This window comes from Aegilops tauschii, chromosome 5 (assembly GCF_002575655.3).
Source record: "Aegilops tauschii subsp. strangulata cultivar AL8/78 chromosome 5, Aet v6.0, whole genome shotgun sequence".
NCBI classification, from domain to species: Eukaryota; Viridiplantae; Streptophyta; class Magnoliopsida; order Poales; family Poaceae; genus Aegilops; species Aegilops tauschii.
This window is the reverse complement of record NC_053039.3, coordinates 54,353,661-54,368,805: the sequence shown is the minus strand read 5'-3', so window position 1 is coordinate 54,368,805 and position 15,145 is coordinate 54,353,661. Positions and strand designations below refer to the sequence as shown.

Genomic DNA, 15,145 nt, shown 5'->3' with positions numbered 1-15,145 from the left:
TGTCCGTTAGGTGGCTAACGGCAGCCTTTGCCGTCCGCCAGCTGACGGCAAAGGCTGCAGGCTCTTTGCCATCTGTTGGCAGATGGCAAAGAGACCAAATAGGCATTAATTATGTTTCTTTTATATCAATTCATTTTCACAGAAAATCAAACACACATATATATATGACCAATATAGCATATCCAACACATATTACCAATACTCATGAACACATATATATCCAACACATGTTACCAATATATAGTCATGAACACATATATATCCAACACATATCCAACAAATATTACAAGGAATGATCTAAAACTAAATATCTATTTTCCTAAAAGACTATCTTATTACTAAGATCTTCTCCGGATCTTCTTCTTTTCTTCCAACCTGCATAACAAAAACACTAAGAAAGAGAGAATGGGTTAGGAGTAGAAATGTAGCATTTCACTTGGTGAAATGCAATGCCCTAGGAGCCAGTACTTGAGATCAAGATGATCAGCCAACCAGACCAAGTCCCAACACATCCAACCACCAGCAGCTTAGAAGAGATAACTATTAAGGAGAGCTACAGAAGACCTCAAGGTATACTTGAGGGATTATGTGCTCAGACAGCCTGGAAGTGCCAGGGCTAGTTCATCACAGCACAGGGATAGTCACATGTAAATTAAGCCTAAGAGAGGGGGGCTCAGACCAGCATCACTGCCCAAATCAGATGTAGTATCTGTCTTATCAGTAGAAAACTAGGAAAGTAACAGCCAAAACCAAGTATAGCATCTGTTCATAGGCTATTAGAAAGAGACAAATAGGAATAGCCAAACCAAGTGGTATCTGTTCATATCAGTATTAGAAGTAAAATAACTAAGAACAAGTGAGTATCCGTTCATGAGTAAAGTAACTGACCAAAGTAACAACTCCAGGATCAACTAAACAGAACAGAGCAGTACAGGAGTATATATACTTCACAAATACACATAGATGGTCACTGACCAAAACCCTAACACAGCAAGAATCCATCACAGAGAGCTCCAATACAAGTTGATGCTCATCTACAGCAGCTAACCACAGCTAATAGAGCCTCACATCCCACAAGATCAAGATCTAGAGCTATGCATTAGAGAGATCAGGAGGGGAGCAAGGAGAAGCTCACCAAAAGGAGTTGTAGCCGAAGTAGGATGCAGCCACACCATCACTATGGTGTGACCAGCATCACAACCAACACCACCACAACAAGCCGGAGCTTGCCAGAGAGCACCACAACGGCGGCACCAGTGAGAGCACGGGCACGAAGGCGCCAACCAGGGGCACCGCAGCACGGAGGCGCCACCCAGGGGCACCACCGCGCCACGGCACATCCAGCACCGCCGGCGACGTGGGCACATCCAGCACCACCGCGCCACGGCACATCCAGCACCGCCGGCGACGTGGGCACATCCAGCACCACCGCGCCACGGCACATCCCACAACCACAACCACGGCACATTCAAGTTGTGAAGTGCCATTCATGTGTCACTAACATGTGGCCCCAGGGCACTTTTTAGGTATACATCTTTCTGTGGTACCAAGTTAAAAAAAATCTTGGTACTAGTTGGCATGCTAAGACCCAAAAAATAATATTTACTGGTACAGTTTGGCGAGTTTTAGAATATTTACCTGTTGTTTCTCAGAGCAACTAAGCTTGCCACCACATCAGCTGATAAAGCATAAATAGGCCCATATGCATGAAGGAAGTATTCTGATCCAAGTAGGAAGGACTGTGGCTCATACCTGCGTTCATCAAAAGAGAACAATCAAAACAATAAGCAGGCAGCGACGAGTGCTACACAGTATAATTGCCCAGGTGAGCGTTCGCAAATACAAAAAAACATATGGTATGAATTGCGCTCTTGTTCCCTCAACTTGTACACCGTATGTTTTATGTACCCCTAAACTTGCAGTTGCATTTCTAACCAGTTAACCACACAATTTTTCTCTAAGTTCGCACTGTTTTTCTTAGACAGCCCCCCCCCCCACCCCCACCGGATCTAGTTATTAAATGGAAACACTATAACCAACTTTCGCCCGGCCATTACATACATGTCCATGCTAGTAGTACATACCCTATTCACTGAGAACAACAAGCTGCTTAACCTATTCTAAACAGTCCAGTACCTCATTCCATGCTAACCATTGCATTCCCTTCCAATACTCGAGCACAATTGTTGGCTCTAAAAGAAACATATCTCAGGAAGCTCAGAACTTAACTATGAAAAAAATGCAGATATGAAAGTACTAGACCCAATCCAAAACAGTCAGCGCTAAACATATAAAAACAAATTTAGGCCCTTACAGCAAATATTGCCTACTAGACCAATCCAAGTGAGCCCCACTACTTCTTTATATCCTATGATATGAAAGTACTAGATCCAATCCAAAACAGTTATCAGCGCTGAACATGGGGAAAAAAATAGGCCCTTATGGTAAATGTTGCCCACTAGACCAATCCATGTGAGCTCCACTGCTTCCATATCTCCTATGATAGGTGAAACAAGGATCACTGACGGCATCACTCCTTGCCCACTAGACAATGCCAACCATTTTGGTTTCAGATAACTATTACGAATCTTAACACAAATACTTGTGAGACCATAAGACTACAGTTTTGATGCACTACTGTTATGCCGTAGAAAAAAAATCCCTTTTGGTTCAGGTTTTGCAATATTAAAATACATCTAGAGACATCCATTCCTCCAACAAGTATTTCCGAACGGAGGGAGTACTTTCCATATATTTAGCATGTAACAGCATGTATTGCTTCTTAGAGTTAGACATCCTTCACAAGGAAAAGTGTTAGGTAAAAAATGAAAAGAAGAAACTAACCATTTCAATTTGGGATCAGTAAAAACAGGCCCCTTCTTCATGCATCCAATGTATGTTTGTGTATGTGTACCTTACAAAAATAAAATTTGTGTATGTTGGTCAAAGCCACCGAGAGCATATATCTTGGATGTTGTCAGTTTCTTGCTCACCTGGTCTCAAGTAAATGTCATCATCAGCTTTAACATAGAAATCAGAATCGAACAACGCATAGGCAGCCTTAAAGAATGCTAACCTAAAACATAAGATCAAATCAGTTCCCATATGAAGAGATAACATAATGATATGATACTAGCTATACTGTTTACGTTTTGTATGGAAGCCTGCTATACTCCTCCTCAAGATCTAAAAGCACAAAATCATCATATTCTTCAACCTCTCTTTCAAGAGCTGCCATCTTAGACTTGTCATTGCTTTTGCCGATCACAAATCTGAATGCCAGACCAGTAGCTTCCTCCAACCTGCACTAAAGTGAACATTATGAGAATTGCAAGAGCACTTAAGCGACATCATCACTGGACAGAAACCAAAATAAAAAATAGTTGTGACAATCATCAAGCAACAGAACTTGGGCACGTTTACCACTAGAACTCTAGAAGCAAATGTACAAATTCCCTGTACAGAACAATAGATTGTCCAACTTCATGCATCATTCTTCGAACTCAGGAAAGAAACTAATTAATCACTATTTATCAGTAGTAGTGAGAAGAGTGCAGCAATTCAAAAGGAGACCCTGCCGATCGGAGGGGAGCCACGTCCACCTGAGCGCGTGGCGGCGGCCGACGGAGCCGAACCCGGTGAAGATCCCGACGAAGGCCATGACCTTGTGCCTGCCGCGCGATCCGGTGGCGAGGCCCGCCGGGAGGTCGGTGGCGCCGCCCGCGGCATCCCCGGGGCGCCGGTCCCAGGCGACGAAGACGGAGAGCGGGTGCGAGGAGTCCGGGCAGCGGCCCCGCGGGGCCTCGGCGGGCGCCCGGGAGAGGGAGACCGCGGCGGCGAGGAACACGGCAAGGCCGAAGAGGAGGCAGGCCGCGGAGACGGCCGGCGAGGAGAGGAGGCGGCGGAGCGAGGAGCGGTGGGGGCGGCGGTGGGTGCGGATCTGGTGGGCGTCGGGGAGGGGAGAGAGGGAGAGAAGAGATAACGGCGGGGGGGAGAGAGGGAGAGAAGAGATAACGCGCGGTGGGTGTGGATCTGGTTTGCCGTCCGCTGTTTTGTCTCTTTGCCGTCTGCTAGCAGACGGCAAAGAGGGGGCGTTTTTTTCCCGTAAACGGCTCGTTAGTGGGGGGCCACCTCTCTCTTTGCCGTCCGCCAGCTGACGGCAAAGATTCTTTGCCGTCCGCCAGCTGATGGCAAAGATTCTTTGCCGTCCGCCAGCTGACGGCAAAGAAGTGACTGATGGCAAAGGCATGTTTTGCTGTCTGCCATTTCTTTGCCGTCTGCTTTTTGGGTAGCTGATGGCAAAGACCTTCTTTGCCATCCGCTAGCAGACGGCAAAGAGCTGGCAGATGGCAAATTAGCTGATTCCAGTAGTGTAAGTGGGTAGAAGCTATTCCAACTAGTAGTGTTAATCATAACACCTCTATTAAGATGCTTAAAGAAGTTATTTTTCCGAGGTTTGGAGTCCCTAGATATTTAATGACTGATGGTGGTTCACATTTTATTCATGGTGCTTTCCGTAAAATGCTTGCTAAGTATGATGTTAATCATAGAATTGCATCTCCTTATCACCCGCAGTCTAGTGGTCAAGTAGAATTGAGTAATAGAGAGCTCAAATTAATTTTGCAAAAGACTGTTAATAGATCTAGAAAGAATTGGTCCAAGAAACTTGATGATGCATTATGGGCCTATAGAACTGCATATAAAAATACTATGGGTATGTCTCCATATAAAATGGTTTATGGAAAAGCATGTCACTTACCTCTCGAACTAGAACATAAGGCTTATTGGGCTATTAAAGAGCTCAATTATGATTTCAAACTTGCCGGTGAGAAGAGGTTATTTGACATTAGCTCACTTGATGAATGGAGAACCCAAGCCTATGAGAATGCCAAATTGTTTAAAGAAAAAGTTAAAAGATGGCATGAAAAAAGGATACAAAAGCGTGAGTTTAATGTAGGTGATTATGTATTGCTATACAACTCTCGTTTAAGATTTTTTGCAGGAAAAGCTCTCTCTAAATGGGAAGGTCCTTACGTTATCGAGGAGGTCTATCGTTCTGGTGCCATAAAAATCAACAACTTCGAGGGCACAAATCCGAAGGTGGTGAACGGTCAAAGAATCAAACATTATATCTCAGGTAATCCTATAAATGTTGAAACCAATGTTATTGAAACCGTAACCCCGGAGGAATACATAAGGGACACTTTCCATAACGTTTCGGACTCCGAAAAGGAATAGGTATGTGGTACGGTAAGTAAACCGACTCCAAAACAGTTCTAATGGCAATTTTTCTCTGTTTTGGAATATTTAGAAAAATAGAAAAATAAGAAGCAGTCCGGGAAGGACACGAGGGCTCCACGAGGGTGGAGGGCGCGCCCCCCTGCCTCGTGGGCACCTCGTGTGCTCTCCGGACTCCGTTTTCTTGCACAATACATATTTTGGTCGGTAAAAATTCATTATATAATATCCCGGAGGTTTTGACTCCTGTATCACGCAATTGCCCTCTGTTCTTGTTTCGAGCTGTTTTCTGTCAGGGTTGTCAAGGCCAGGCATCATGTCGTCCCCCTCCTCCAACAATGGTGACAACGATGCTTGGGTAATGAAGATAGAGCTGAAGAGGGAAGAACCCGTGGAGATCAACAAGGATGAAGGGATCAAGAAGGCCACGGAGGACCAAGTTCCAGCAACAGAAGACATCCTTCAACTTGATCACAATCTTCTTACCCCAACTGAGATCAAAGCTTTCAAGATGATTGAGTTAGCTCGTATACAAAACAAGTATCTCACACGTGAAAATATTTTGTTGAAGGAGCATATCGTTGCACTCAAGGGTATTATCCGCAAGTTGGAGGATCTCTTACGCTCGATGTGCGACTACCCATTATCACCACCATCTTCTTCACCAACAAACGAGACATAATCACATGGGTGTGGGCACTCCCCTTGGCAACTGCCAAGCTTGGGGGAGGTGCCCCGGTGTCGTATCACCATCACATCTCTATCTTTACCATTTTTCTTAGTTCGATCCTTTCAGTAATATCTCAATCTAGTAGAATAAAGTTTTAGTATGATCTAGTTTTAAGTTTTGCTTTATGATCCCTTTATGTAATCAAGTCCGTGAGCTATATATAATAAAGATTAGTGTTGAGTCAAGGGCTTGATTATCTTGCTATGATCTTGAGTGAATAAAAGAAAAGAGAAAGAATAAAAAGAAACAAAAAGATCATATTGATCTTATGAAGAGTAATGATTTCACATAGAAAGAGTATGATGATTAAAAGTTGTTGAGAGTTGACAAACATAGTTTTGGTCATCGTTGCAATTAATAGGAAGTAATAAGGAAAGAGAGGTTTCACATATAAATATACTATCTTGGACATCTTTTATGATTGTGAGCACTCATTAAAATATGACATGCTAAAGAGTTGATGTTGGACAAGGAAAACAACGTAATGGGTTATGTTTTCTTATATCTGAAATAAAGTATATTGTTATGGATCATCCAACATGTTGAGCTTGCCTTTCCCCCTCATGCTAGCCAAATTCTTTGCACCAAGTAGAGATACTACTTGTGCTTCCAAATACCCATTAACCCAGTTTTGCCATGAGAGTCCACCATATCTACCTATGGATTGAGTAAGATCCTTCAAGTAAGTTGCCATCGGTGCAAGCAATAAAAAAATTGCTCTCTAAATATGTATGATTGATTGGTGTGGAGGAAATAAGCTTTATACGATCTTGTGATGTGGAAGAAATAAAAGCAACGGACTGCATAATAAAGGTCCATATCACAAGTGGCAATATAAAGTGACGTTCTTTCGCATTAAGATTTTGTGCATCCAACCCTGAAAGCGCATGGCAAGCTCTGCTTCCCTCTGCGAAGGGCCTATCTTTTACTTTTACCTTCTACCTTATGCAAGAGTCATGGTGATTTTCACCTTTCCTTTTTATATTTTATCCTTTGGCAAGCACAGTGTGTTGGAAAGATCCAGACATATATATCTAATTAGATGTAAGTTAGCATGAACTATTATTGTTGACATTACCCTTGAGGTAAAAGGTTGGGAGGCAAAACTATAAGCCCCTATCTTTCTCTGTGTCCGATTAAAACTCCGTAACCACAAGTATTGCGTGAGTGTTAGCAATTGTGAAAGACTAAATGATAGTTGAGTATGTGGAGTTGCTGAAAAGCTCTGACATAGACTCTTTCTAATGTTATGATAAATTGCAATTGCTTCAATGACTGAGATTATAGTTTGTTAGTTCTCAATAAAGTTTCTGATTCATACTTTGCATTGTGAATAGATTATTACTTGAGCATAAGAAATCATATGACATTATCCATATATGTTGCTGTTATGAGAATAATCATGATGCCCTCATGTCCGTATTTTATTTTATCGACATCTCTACCTCTAAACATGTGGACATATTTATCGTTATCGGCTTCCGCTTGAGGACAAGCGAGGTCTAAGCTTGGGGGAGTTGATACGTCCAGTTTTGCATCATGCTTTTATATCAATATTTATTGCATTATGGGCTGTTATTACACATTATGTCACAATACTTATGCCTATTCTCTCTTATTTTACAAGGTTTACATAAGGAGGGAGAATGCCAGCAGCTGGAATTCTGGGCTGGAAAAGGAGCAAATATTAGAGACCTATTCTGCACAACTCCAAAAGTCCTGAAACTCCACGGAAGTTGTTTTTGGAAATAATAAAAAATACTGAGCGGAAGAAATACCAGAGGGGGCCCACACCCTGGCCACGAGGGTGGGGGGAGCGCCCTACCCGCCCTGGGCGCGCCCCCTGCCTCGTGGGCCCATTGTTGGCCCTCCGGTGCCCATCTTCTGCTATATGAAGTCTTTCGTCCGAAAAATCATAAGCAAGCTTTCGGGACGAGACTCCACCACCACGAGGCGGAACCAATCTAGGGCTCTGGCGGAGCTGTTCTGCCGGGGACACTTCCCTCCGGGAGGGGGAAATCATCGCCATCGTCATCACCAACGCTCCTCTCATCGGGAGGGGGCCAATCTCCATCAACATCTTCACCAGCACCATCTCCTCTCAAACCCTAGTTCATCTCTTGTATCCAATTCTTGTCTCTAAGTCTGGGATTGGTACCTGTAGGTTGCTAGTAGTGTTGATTGATGCTAGTTAGTTTATTTGGTGGAAGATCGTATGTTCAGATCCTATATGCATATTAATACCCCTCTGATTATGAACATGAATATGCTTTGTGAGTAGTTACGTTTGTTCCAGAGGACATGGGAGAAGTCTTGCTATTAGTAGTCATGTGAATTTGGTATTCGTTCAATATTTTGGTGAGATGTATGTTGTCTCTCCTCTAGTGGTGTTATGTGAACGTCGACTACATGACACTTCACCATTATTTGGGCCTAGAGGAAGGCATTGGGAAGTAATAAGTAGATGATGGGTTGCTAGAGTGACAGAAGCTTAAACCCTAGTTTATGCGCTGCTTCATAAGGGGTTGATTTGGATCCATATGTTTCATGCTATGGTTAGGTTTACCTTAATACTTCTTTTGTAGTTGCGGATGCTTGCAATAGGGGTTAATCATAAGTGGGATGCTTGTCCAAGTAAGGACAGCACCCAAGCACCGGTCCACCCACATATCAAATTATCAAAGTACCGAACACGAATCATATGAACGTGATGAAAACTAGCTTGACGATAATTCCCATGTGTCCTTGCTACCTCTTGAGCACTGCGTTGGTTTTCCCTTGAAGAGGAAAGGGTGATGCAGCAAAGTAGCGTAAGTATTTCCCTCAGTTTTTGAGAACCAAGGTATCAATCCAGTAGGAGGCTACGCGCGAGTCCCTCGCATCTACACAAAACAAATAAATCCTCGCAACCAACGCGATAAGGGGTTGTCAATCCCTACACGGTCACTTACGAGAGTGAGATCTGATAGATATGATAGGATAATATTTTTGGTATTTTTATGATAAAGATGCAAAGTAAAATAAAAGCAAAGGAAATAACTAAGTGTTGGAAGATTAATATGATGAAGATAGACCCGGGGGCCATAGGTTTCACTAGTGGCTTCTCTCAAGAGCATAAGTATTTTACGGTGGGTGAACAAATTACTGTTGAGCAATTGACAGAATTGAGCATAGTTATGAGAATATCTAGGTATGATCATGTATATAGGCATCACGTCCGAGACAAGTAGACCGACTCCTGCCTGCATCTACTACTATTACTCCACACATCGACCGCTATCCAGCATGCATCTAGAGTATTAAGTTCATAAGAATAGAGTAACTCCTTAAGCAACATGACATGATGTAGAGGGATAAATTCATGCAATATGATAAAAAAAACATCTTGTTATCCTCGATGGCAACAATACAATACGTGCCTTACTGCCCCTACTATTACTGGGAAAGGACACTGCAAGATTGAACCCAAAGCTAAGCACTTCTCCCATTGCAAGAAAGATCAATCTAGTAGGCCAAACCAAACTGATAATTCGAAGAGACTTGCAAAGATAACCAATCATACATAAAAGAATTCAGAGAAGATTCAAATATTGTTCATAGATAAACTTGATCATAAACCCACAATTCATCGGTCTCAACAAACACACCGCAAAAGAAGATTACATCGAATAGATCTCCACGAGAGAGGGGGAGAACATTATATTGAGATCCAAAAAGAGAGAGGAAGCCATCTAGCTAATAACTATGGACCGGAAGGTCTGAGGTAAACTACTCACACTTCATCGGAGAGGCTATGGTGTTGATGTAGAAGCCCTCCGTGATGGATGCCCCCTCCGGCGGAGCTCCGGAACAGGCTCCAAGATGGGATCTCGTGGGTACAGAAGGTTGCAGCGGTGGAATTAGATTTTTGGCTCCGTATCTGATCGTTTGGGGGTACGTAGGTATATATAGGAGGAAGAAGTACGTCGATGGAGCAACAGAGGGCCCACGAGGGTGGAGGGCGCGCCTGGGGGGTAGGCGCGCCCCCCTACCTCGTGGCTTCCTGGAAGCTTCTCTTACGTAGGGTCCAAGTCTCCTGGATCATGTTCGTTCCAAAAATCACGTTCCCGAAGGTTCCATTCCGTTTGGACTCCGTTTGATATTCTTTTTCTGTGAAACTCTGAAATAGGCAAAAACAGCAATTCTGGGTTGGGCCTCCGGTTAATAGGTTAGTCCCAAAAATAATATAAAAGTGAATAATAAAGCCCAATAATGTCCAAAACAGAAGATAATATAGCATGGAGCAATCAAAAATTATAGATACGTTGGAGACGTATCAAGCATCCCCAAGCTTAATTCCTGCTCGTCCTCGAGTAGGTAAATGATTAAAATAGAATTTTTGATGCGGAGTGCTACTAGGCATAATTTCAATGTAATTCTTCTTAATTGTGGTATGAATATTCAGATCCGAAAGATTCAAGATAAAAGTTCATATTGACATAGAAATAATAATACTTCAAGCATACTAACTAAGCAATTATGTCCTCTCAAAATAACATGGACAAAGAAAGTTAATCCCTACAAAATCATATAGTTTAGTCATGCTCCATTTTCGTCACACAAGAATGCTCTCATCATGCACAACCCCGATGACAATCCAAGCAATTGTTTCATACTTTAGTAATCTCAAACCTATAAACTTTCACGCAATACATGAGCGCGAGCCATGGACATAGCACTATGGGTGGAATAGAATATGATGATGGGGGTTATGTGGAGAAGACAAAAAAGGAGAAAGTCTCACATCAACGAGGCTAATCAATGAGCTATGGAGATGCCCATCGATTGATGTTAATGCAAGGAGTAGGGATTGCCATGCAACGGATGCACTAGAGCTATAAATATATGAAAGCTCAACAAAAGAAACTAAGTGGGTGTGCATCCAACTTGCTTGCTCACGAAGACCTAGGGCACTTGAGGAGGCCCATTGTTGGAATATACAAGCCAAGTTCTATAATGAAAAATTCCCACTAGTATATGAAAGTGACAAAACAAGAGACTCTCTATCATGAAGATTATGGTGCTACTTTGAAGCACAAGTGTGGTAAAGGATAGTAACATTGTCCCTTCTCTCATTTTCTCTCATTTTTTTTGGACCTTCTCTTTTTTTATGGCCTTTCTCTCTTTTTTTTTATTCCTCACTTGGGACAATGCTCTAGAAAATGATGATCATCACACTTCTATTTATTTACAACTCAATGATTACAACTCGATACTAGAACAAAGTATGACTCTATATGAATGCCTCCGGCGGTGTACCGGGATATGCAATGAACCAAGAGTGACATGTATGAAAGAATTATGAACGGTGGCTTTGCCACAAATACTATGTCAACTACATGATCATTCTAAGCAATATGACAATGATGAACGTGTCATGATAAACGGAATGGTGGAAAGTTGCATGGCAATATATCTCGGAATGGCTATGGAAATGCCATAATAGGTAGGTATGGTGGCTGTTTTGAGGAAGATATAAGGAGGTTTATGTGTGAAAGAGCGTATCATATCACGGGGTTTGGATGCACCGGCGAAGTTTGCACCAACTCTCAATGTGAGAAAGGGCAATGCACGGTACCGAAGAGGCTAGCAATGATGTGTTGGGGAACGTAGCAGAAATTCAAAATTTTCTACGCATCACCAAGATCAATCTATGGAGTAATCTAGAAATGAGGGGAAGGGGAGTGCATCTACATACCCTTGTAGATCGCGAGCGGAAGCGTTCAAGAGAACGGGGTTGATGGAGTCGTACTCGTCGTGATCCAAATCACCGATGATCCTAGCGCCGAACGGACGGCACCTCCGCGTTCAACACACGTATAGAGCAGTGATGTCTCCTCCTTCTTGATCCAGCAAGGGGGGAGGAGAGGTTGATGGAGATCCAGCAGCACAACGGCGTGGTGGTGGAAGTAGCGGGATTCCAACAGGGCTTCGCCAAGCACTGCGGGAGGAGGGAGATGTGTCACGGGAGGGAGAGGGAGGTGCCAGGGCTTAGCGTTTGCTACCCTCCCTTCCCCCCACTATATATAGGGCCAAGGGAGAGGGGGGCGCAGCCTTGGCCCTTCCTCCAAGGAAGGGTGCGGCCAGGGAGGAGTCCATCCTCCCCAAGGCACCTAGGAGGTGCCTTCCCCCTTTAGGACTCTCCCTTTATCTTATCTCTTGGCGCATGGGCCTCTTGGGGCTGGTTCCCTTGGCCCATATAGGCCAAGGTGCACACCCCACAACCCATGTGGCCCCCCCAGGGCATGTGGACCCCTTGGTGGACCCCCGGACCCCTTTCGGCACTCCCGGTACAATACCGATAATGCGCGAAACCTTTCCGGCGACCAAAACAAGACTTCCCATATATAAATCTTTACCTCCGGACCATTCCGAAACTCCTCGTGACGTCCAGGATCTCATCCGGGACTCTGAACAACTTTCGGGTTACCGCATACTAATATCTCTACAACCCTAGCGTCATCGAACCTTAAGTGTGTAGACCCTACGGGTTCGGGAACCATGCAGACATGACCGAGACGTTCTCCGGCCAATAACCAACAGCGGGATCTGGATACCCATGTTGGCTCCCACATATTCCACGATGATCTCATCGGATGAACCACGATGTCGGGGATTCAATCAATCCCGTATACAATTCCCTTTGTCAATCGGTATGTTACTTGCCCGAGATTCGATCGTCGGTATCCCGATACCTTGTTCAATCTTGTTACCGGCAAGTCTCTTTACTCGTTCCGTAACACATCATCCCGTGATCAACTCCTTGTTCACATTGTGCACATTATGATGATGTCCTACCGAGTGGGCCCAGAGATACCTCTCCGTTTACACGGAGTGACAAATCCCAGTCTCGATTCGTGCCAACCCAACAGACACTTTCGGAGATACCTGTAGTGCACCTTTATAGCCACCCAGTTACGTTGTGACGTTTGGTACACCCAAAGCATTCCTACGGTATCCGGGAGTTGCACAATATCATGGTCTAAGGAAATGATACTTGACATTAGAAAAGCTCTTAGCAAACGAACTACACGATCTTGTGCTAGGCTTAGGATTGGGTCTTGTCCATCACATCATTCTCCTAATGATGTGATCCCGTTATCAACGACATCCAATGTCCATGGTCAGGAAACCGTAACCATCTATTGATCAACGAGCTAGTCAACTAGAGGCTTACTAGGGACATGGTGTTGTCCATGTATCCACACATGTATTTGAGTTTCCTATCAATACAATTTTAGCATGGATAATAAACGATTATCATGAACAAGGAAATATAATAATAACCAATTTATTATTGCCTCTAGGGCATATTTCTAACAGTCTCCCACTTGCACTAGAGTCAATAATCTAGTTCACATCACCATGTGATTAACACTCACAGGTCACATCACCATGTGACTAACATCCAAAGAGTTTACTAGAGTCAACAATCTAGTTCACATCACTATGTGATTAACACTCAATGAGTTCTGGTTTGATCATGTTATGCTTGTGAGAGAGGTTGTAGTCAATGGGTCTGAACCTTTCATATCCGTGTGTGCTTTACGAATATCTATGTCATCTTGTGGATGCAGCTACCACGCGCTACTTGGAGCCATTTCAAATAACTGCTCTACTATACGAATCCGGTTTACTACTCAGAGTCATCCGGATTAGTGTCAAAGTTTGCATCGACGTAACCCTTTATGACGAACTCCTTTTCACCTCCATAATCGAGAAAATTCCTTAGTCCACTAGATACTAAGGATAAGTTCGACCGCTGTCATGTGATCCATTCCCGGATCACTATTGTACCCCTTGACTAACTCATGGCAAGGCACACTTCATGCGCGGTACACAGCATAGCATACTGTAGAGCCTACTTGTAAAGCATAGGGGACGACCTTCGTCCTTTCTCTCTCTTCTGCTGTGGTCAGGTCTTGAGTCTTACTCAATACTCACACCTTGTAACACAGCCAAGAACTCCTTCTTTGCTGATCTATTTTGAACTCCTTGAAAAACTTGTCACGGTATGTATTCATTTGAAAGTACTATTAAGCGTTTTTGATCTATCCTTATAGGTCTTGATGCTCAATGTTCAAGTAGCTTAATCCAGGTTTTCCATTGAAAAACACTTTTCAAATAACCCTGCATGCTTTCCAGAAATTCTACATCATCTCTGATCAACAATATGTCAACAACATATACTCATCAGAAATTCTATAGTGCTCCCACTCACTTCTTTGGAAATACAAGTTTCTCATAAACTTTGTATAAACCCAAAATCTTTGATCATCTCATCAAGGCGTACATTCCAACACCGAGATGCTTACTCCAGTCCTTGGAAGGATTGCTGGAGCTTTGCATACTTGTTAGCATCTTTCAGGATTGACAAAACCTTCTGGTTGTATCACATACAACCTTTCCTCAAGAAAATCGTCGAGGAAACAATGTTTTGACATCCTATCTGCAAGATTTCATAAATAATGCAGTAACTGCTAATACAATTCCAACAGACTCTTAGCATCGCTACGAGTGAGAAAAATCTCATCGTAGTTAACTCCTTGAACTTGTCGGAAAACATCTTAACGACAAGTCGAGCTTTCTTAATGGTGACACTTACCATTATTGTCTGTCTTCCTTTTAAAATCCATCTGCACCCAACAGCCTTACGACCATCAAGTAGTTCTTCCAAAGTCTATACTTTGCTTTTATACATGGATCCTCTCTCGGATTTCATGGCCTCGAGCCATTCGTCGGAATCCGGGCCCACCATCGCTTCTCCATAGCTCGTAGGTTCATTGTTGTCTAGCAACATGACTTCCAAGACAGGATTACGTACCACTCTGAAGTAGTACGCATCCTTATCGACCTACGAGGTTTGGTAGTGACTTGATCCGAAGTTTCATGATCACTATCATAAGCTTCCACTTCAATTGGTGTAGGTGCCACAGGAACAACTTCCTGTGCCCTGCTACACACTAGTTGAAGTTATGGTTCAATAACCTCATCAAGTCTCCACCATCCTCCCACTCAATTCTTTCGAGAGAAACTTTTTCTCGAGAAAGAACCTGTTTACTTCCAGATCTGAAACAGGAGGTATACCCAACTGTTTTGGGTATTCTATGAAGATGCATTTATCCGCTTTGGGTTCGA

At 43.3% G+C, this 15,145-nt stretch overlaps 1 pseudogene; it reads right to left on the bottom strand.

Annotated features, from left to right (window-relative positions):
- Nucleotides 1–1,508: 1,508 nt before the first annotated feature.
- Nucleotides 1,509–5,211, bottom strand: LOC109765306 (probable beta-1,3-galactosyltransferase 14; annotated as a pseudogene).
- Nucleotides 5,212–15,145: the final 9,934 nt, after the last annotated feature.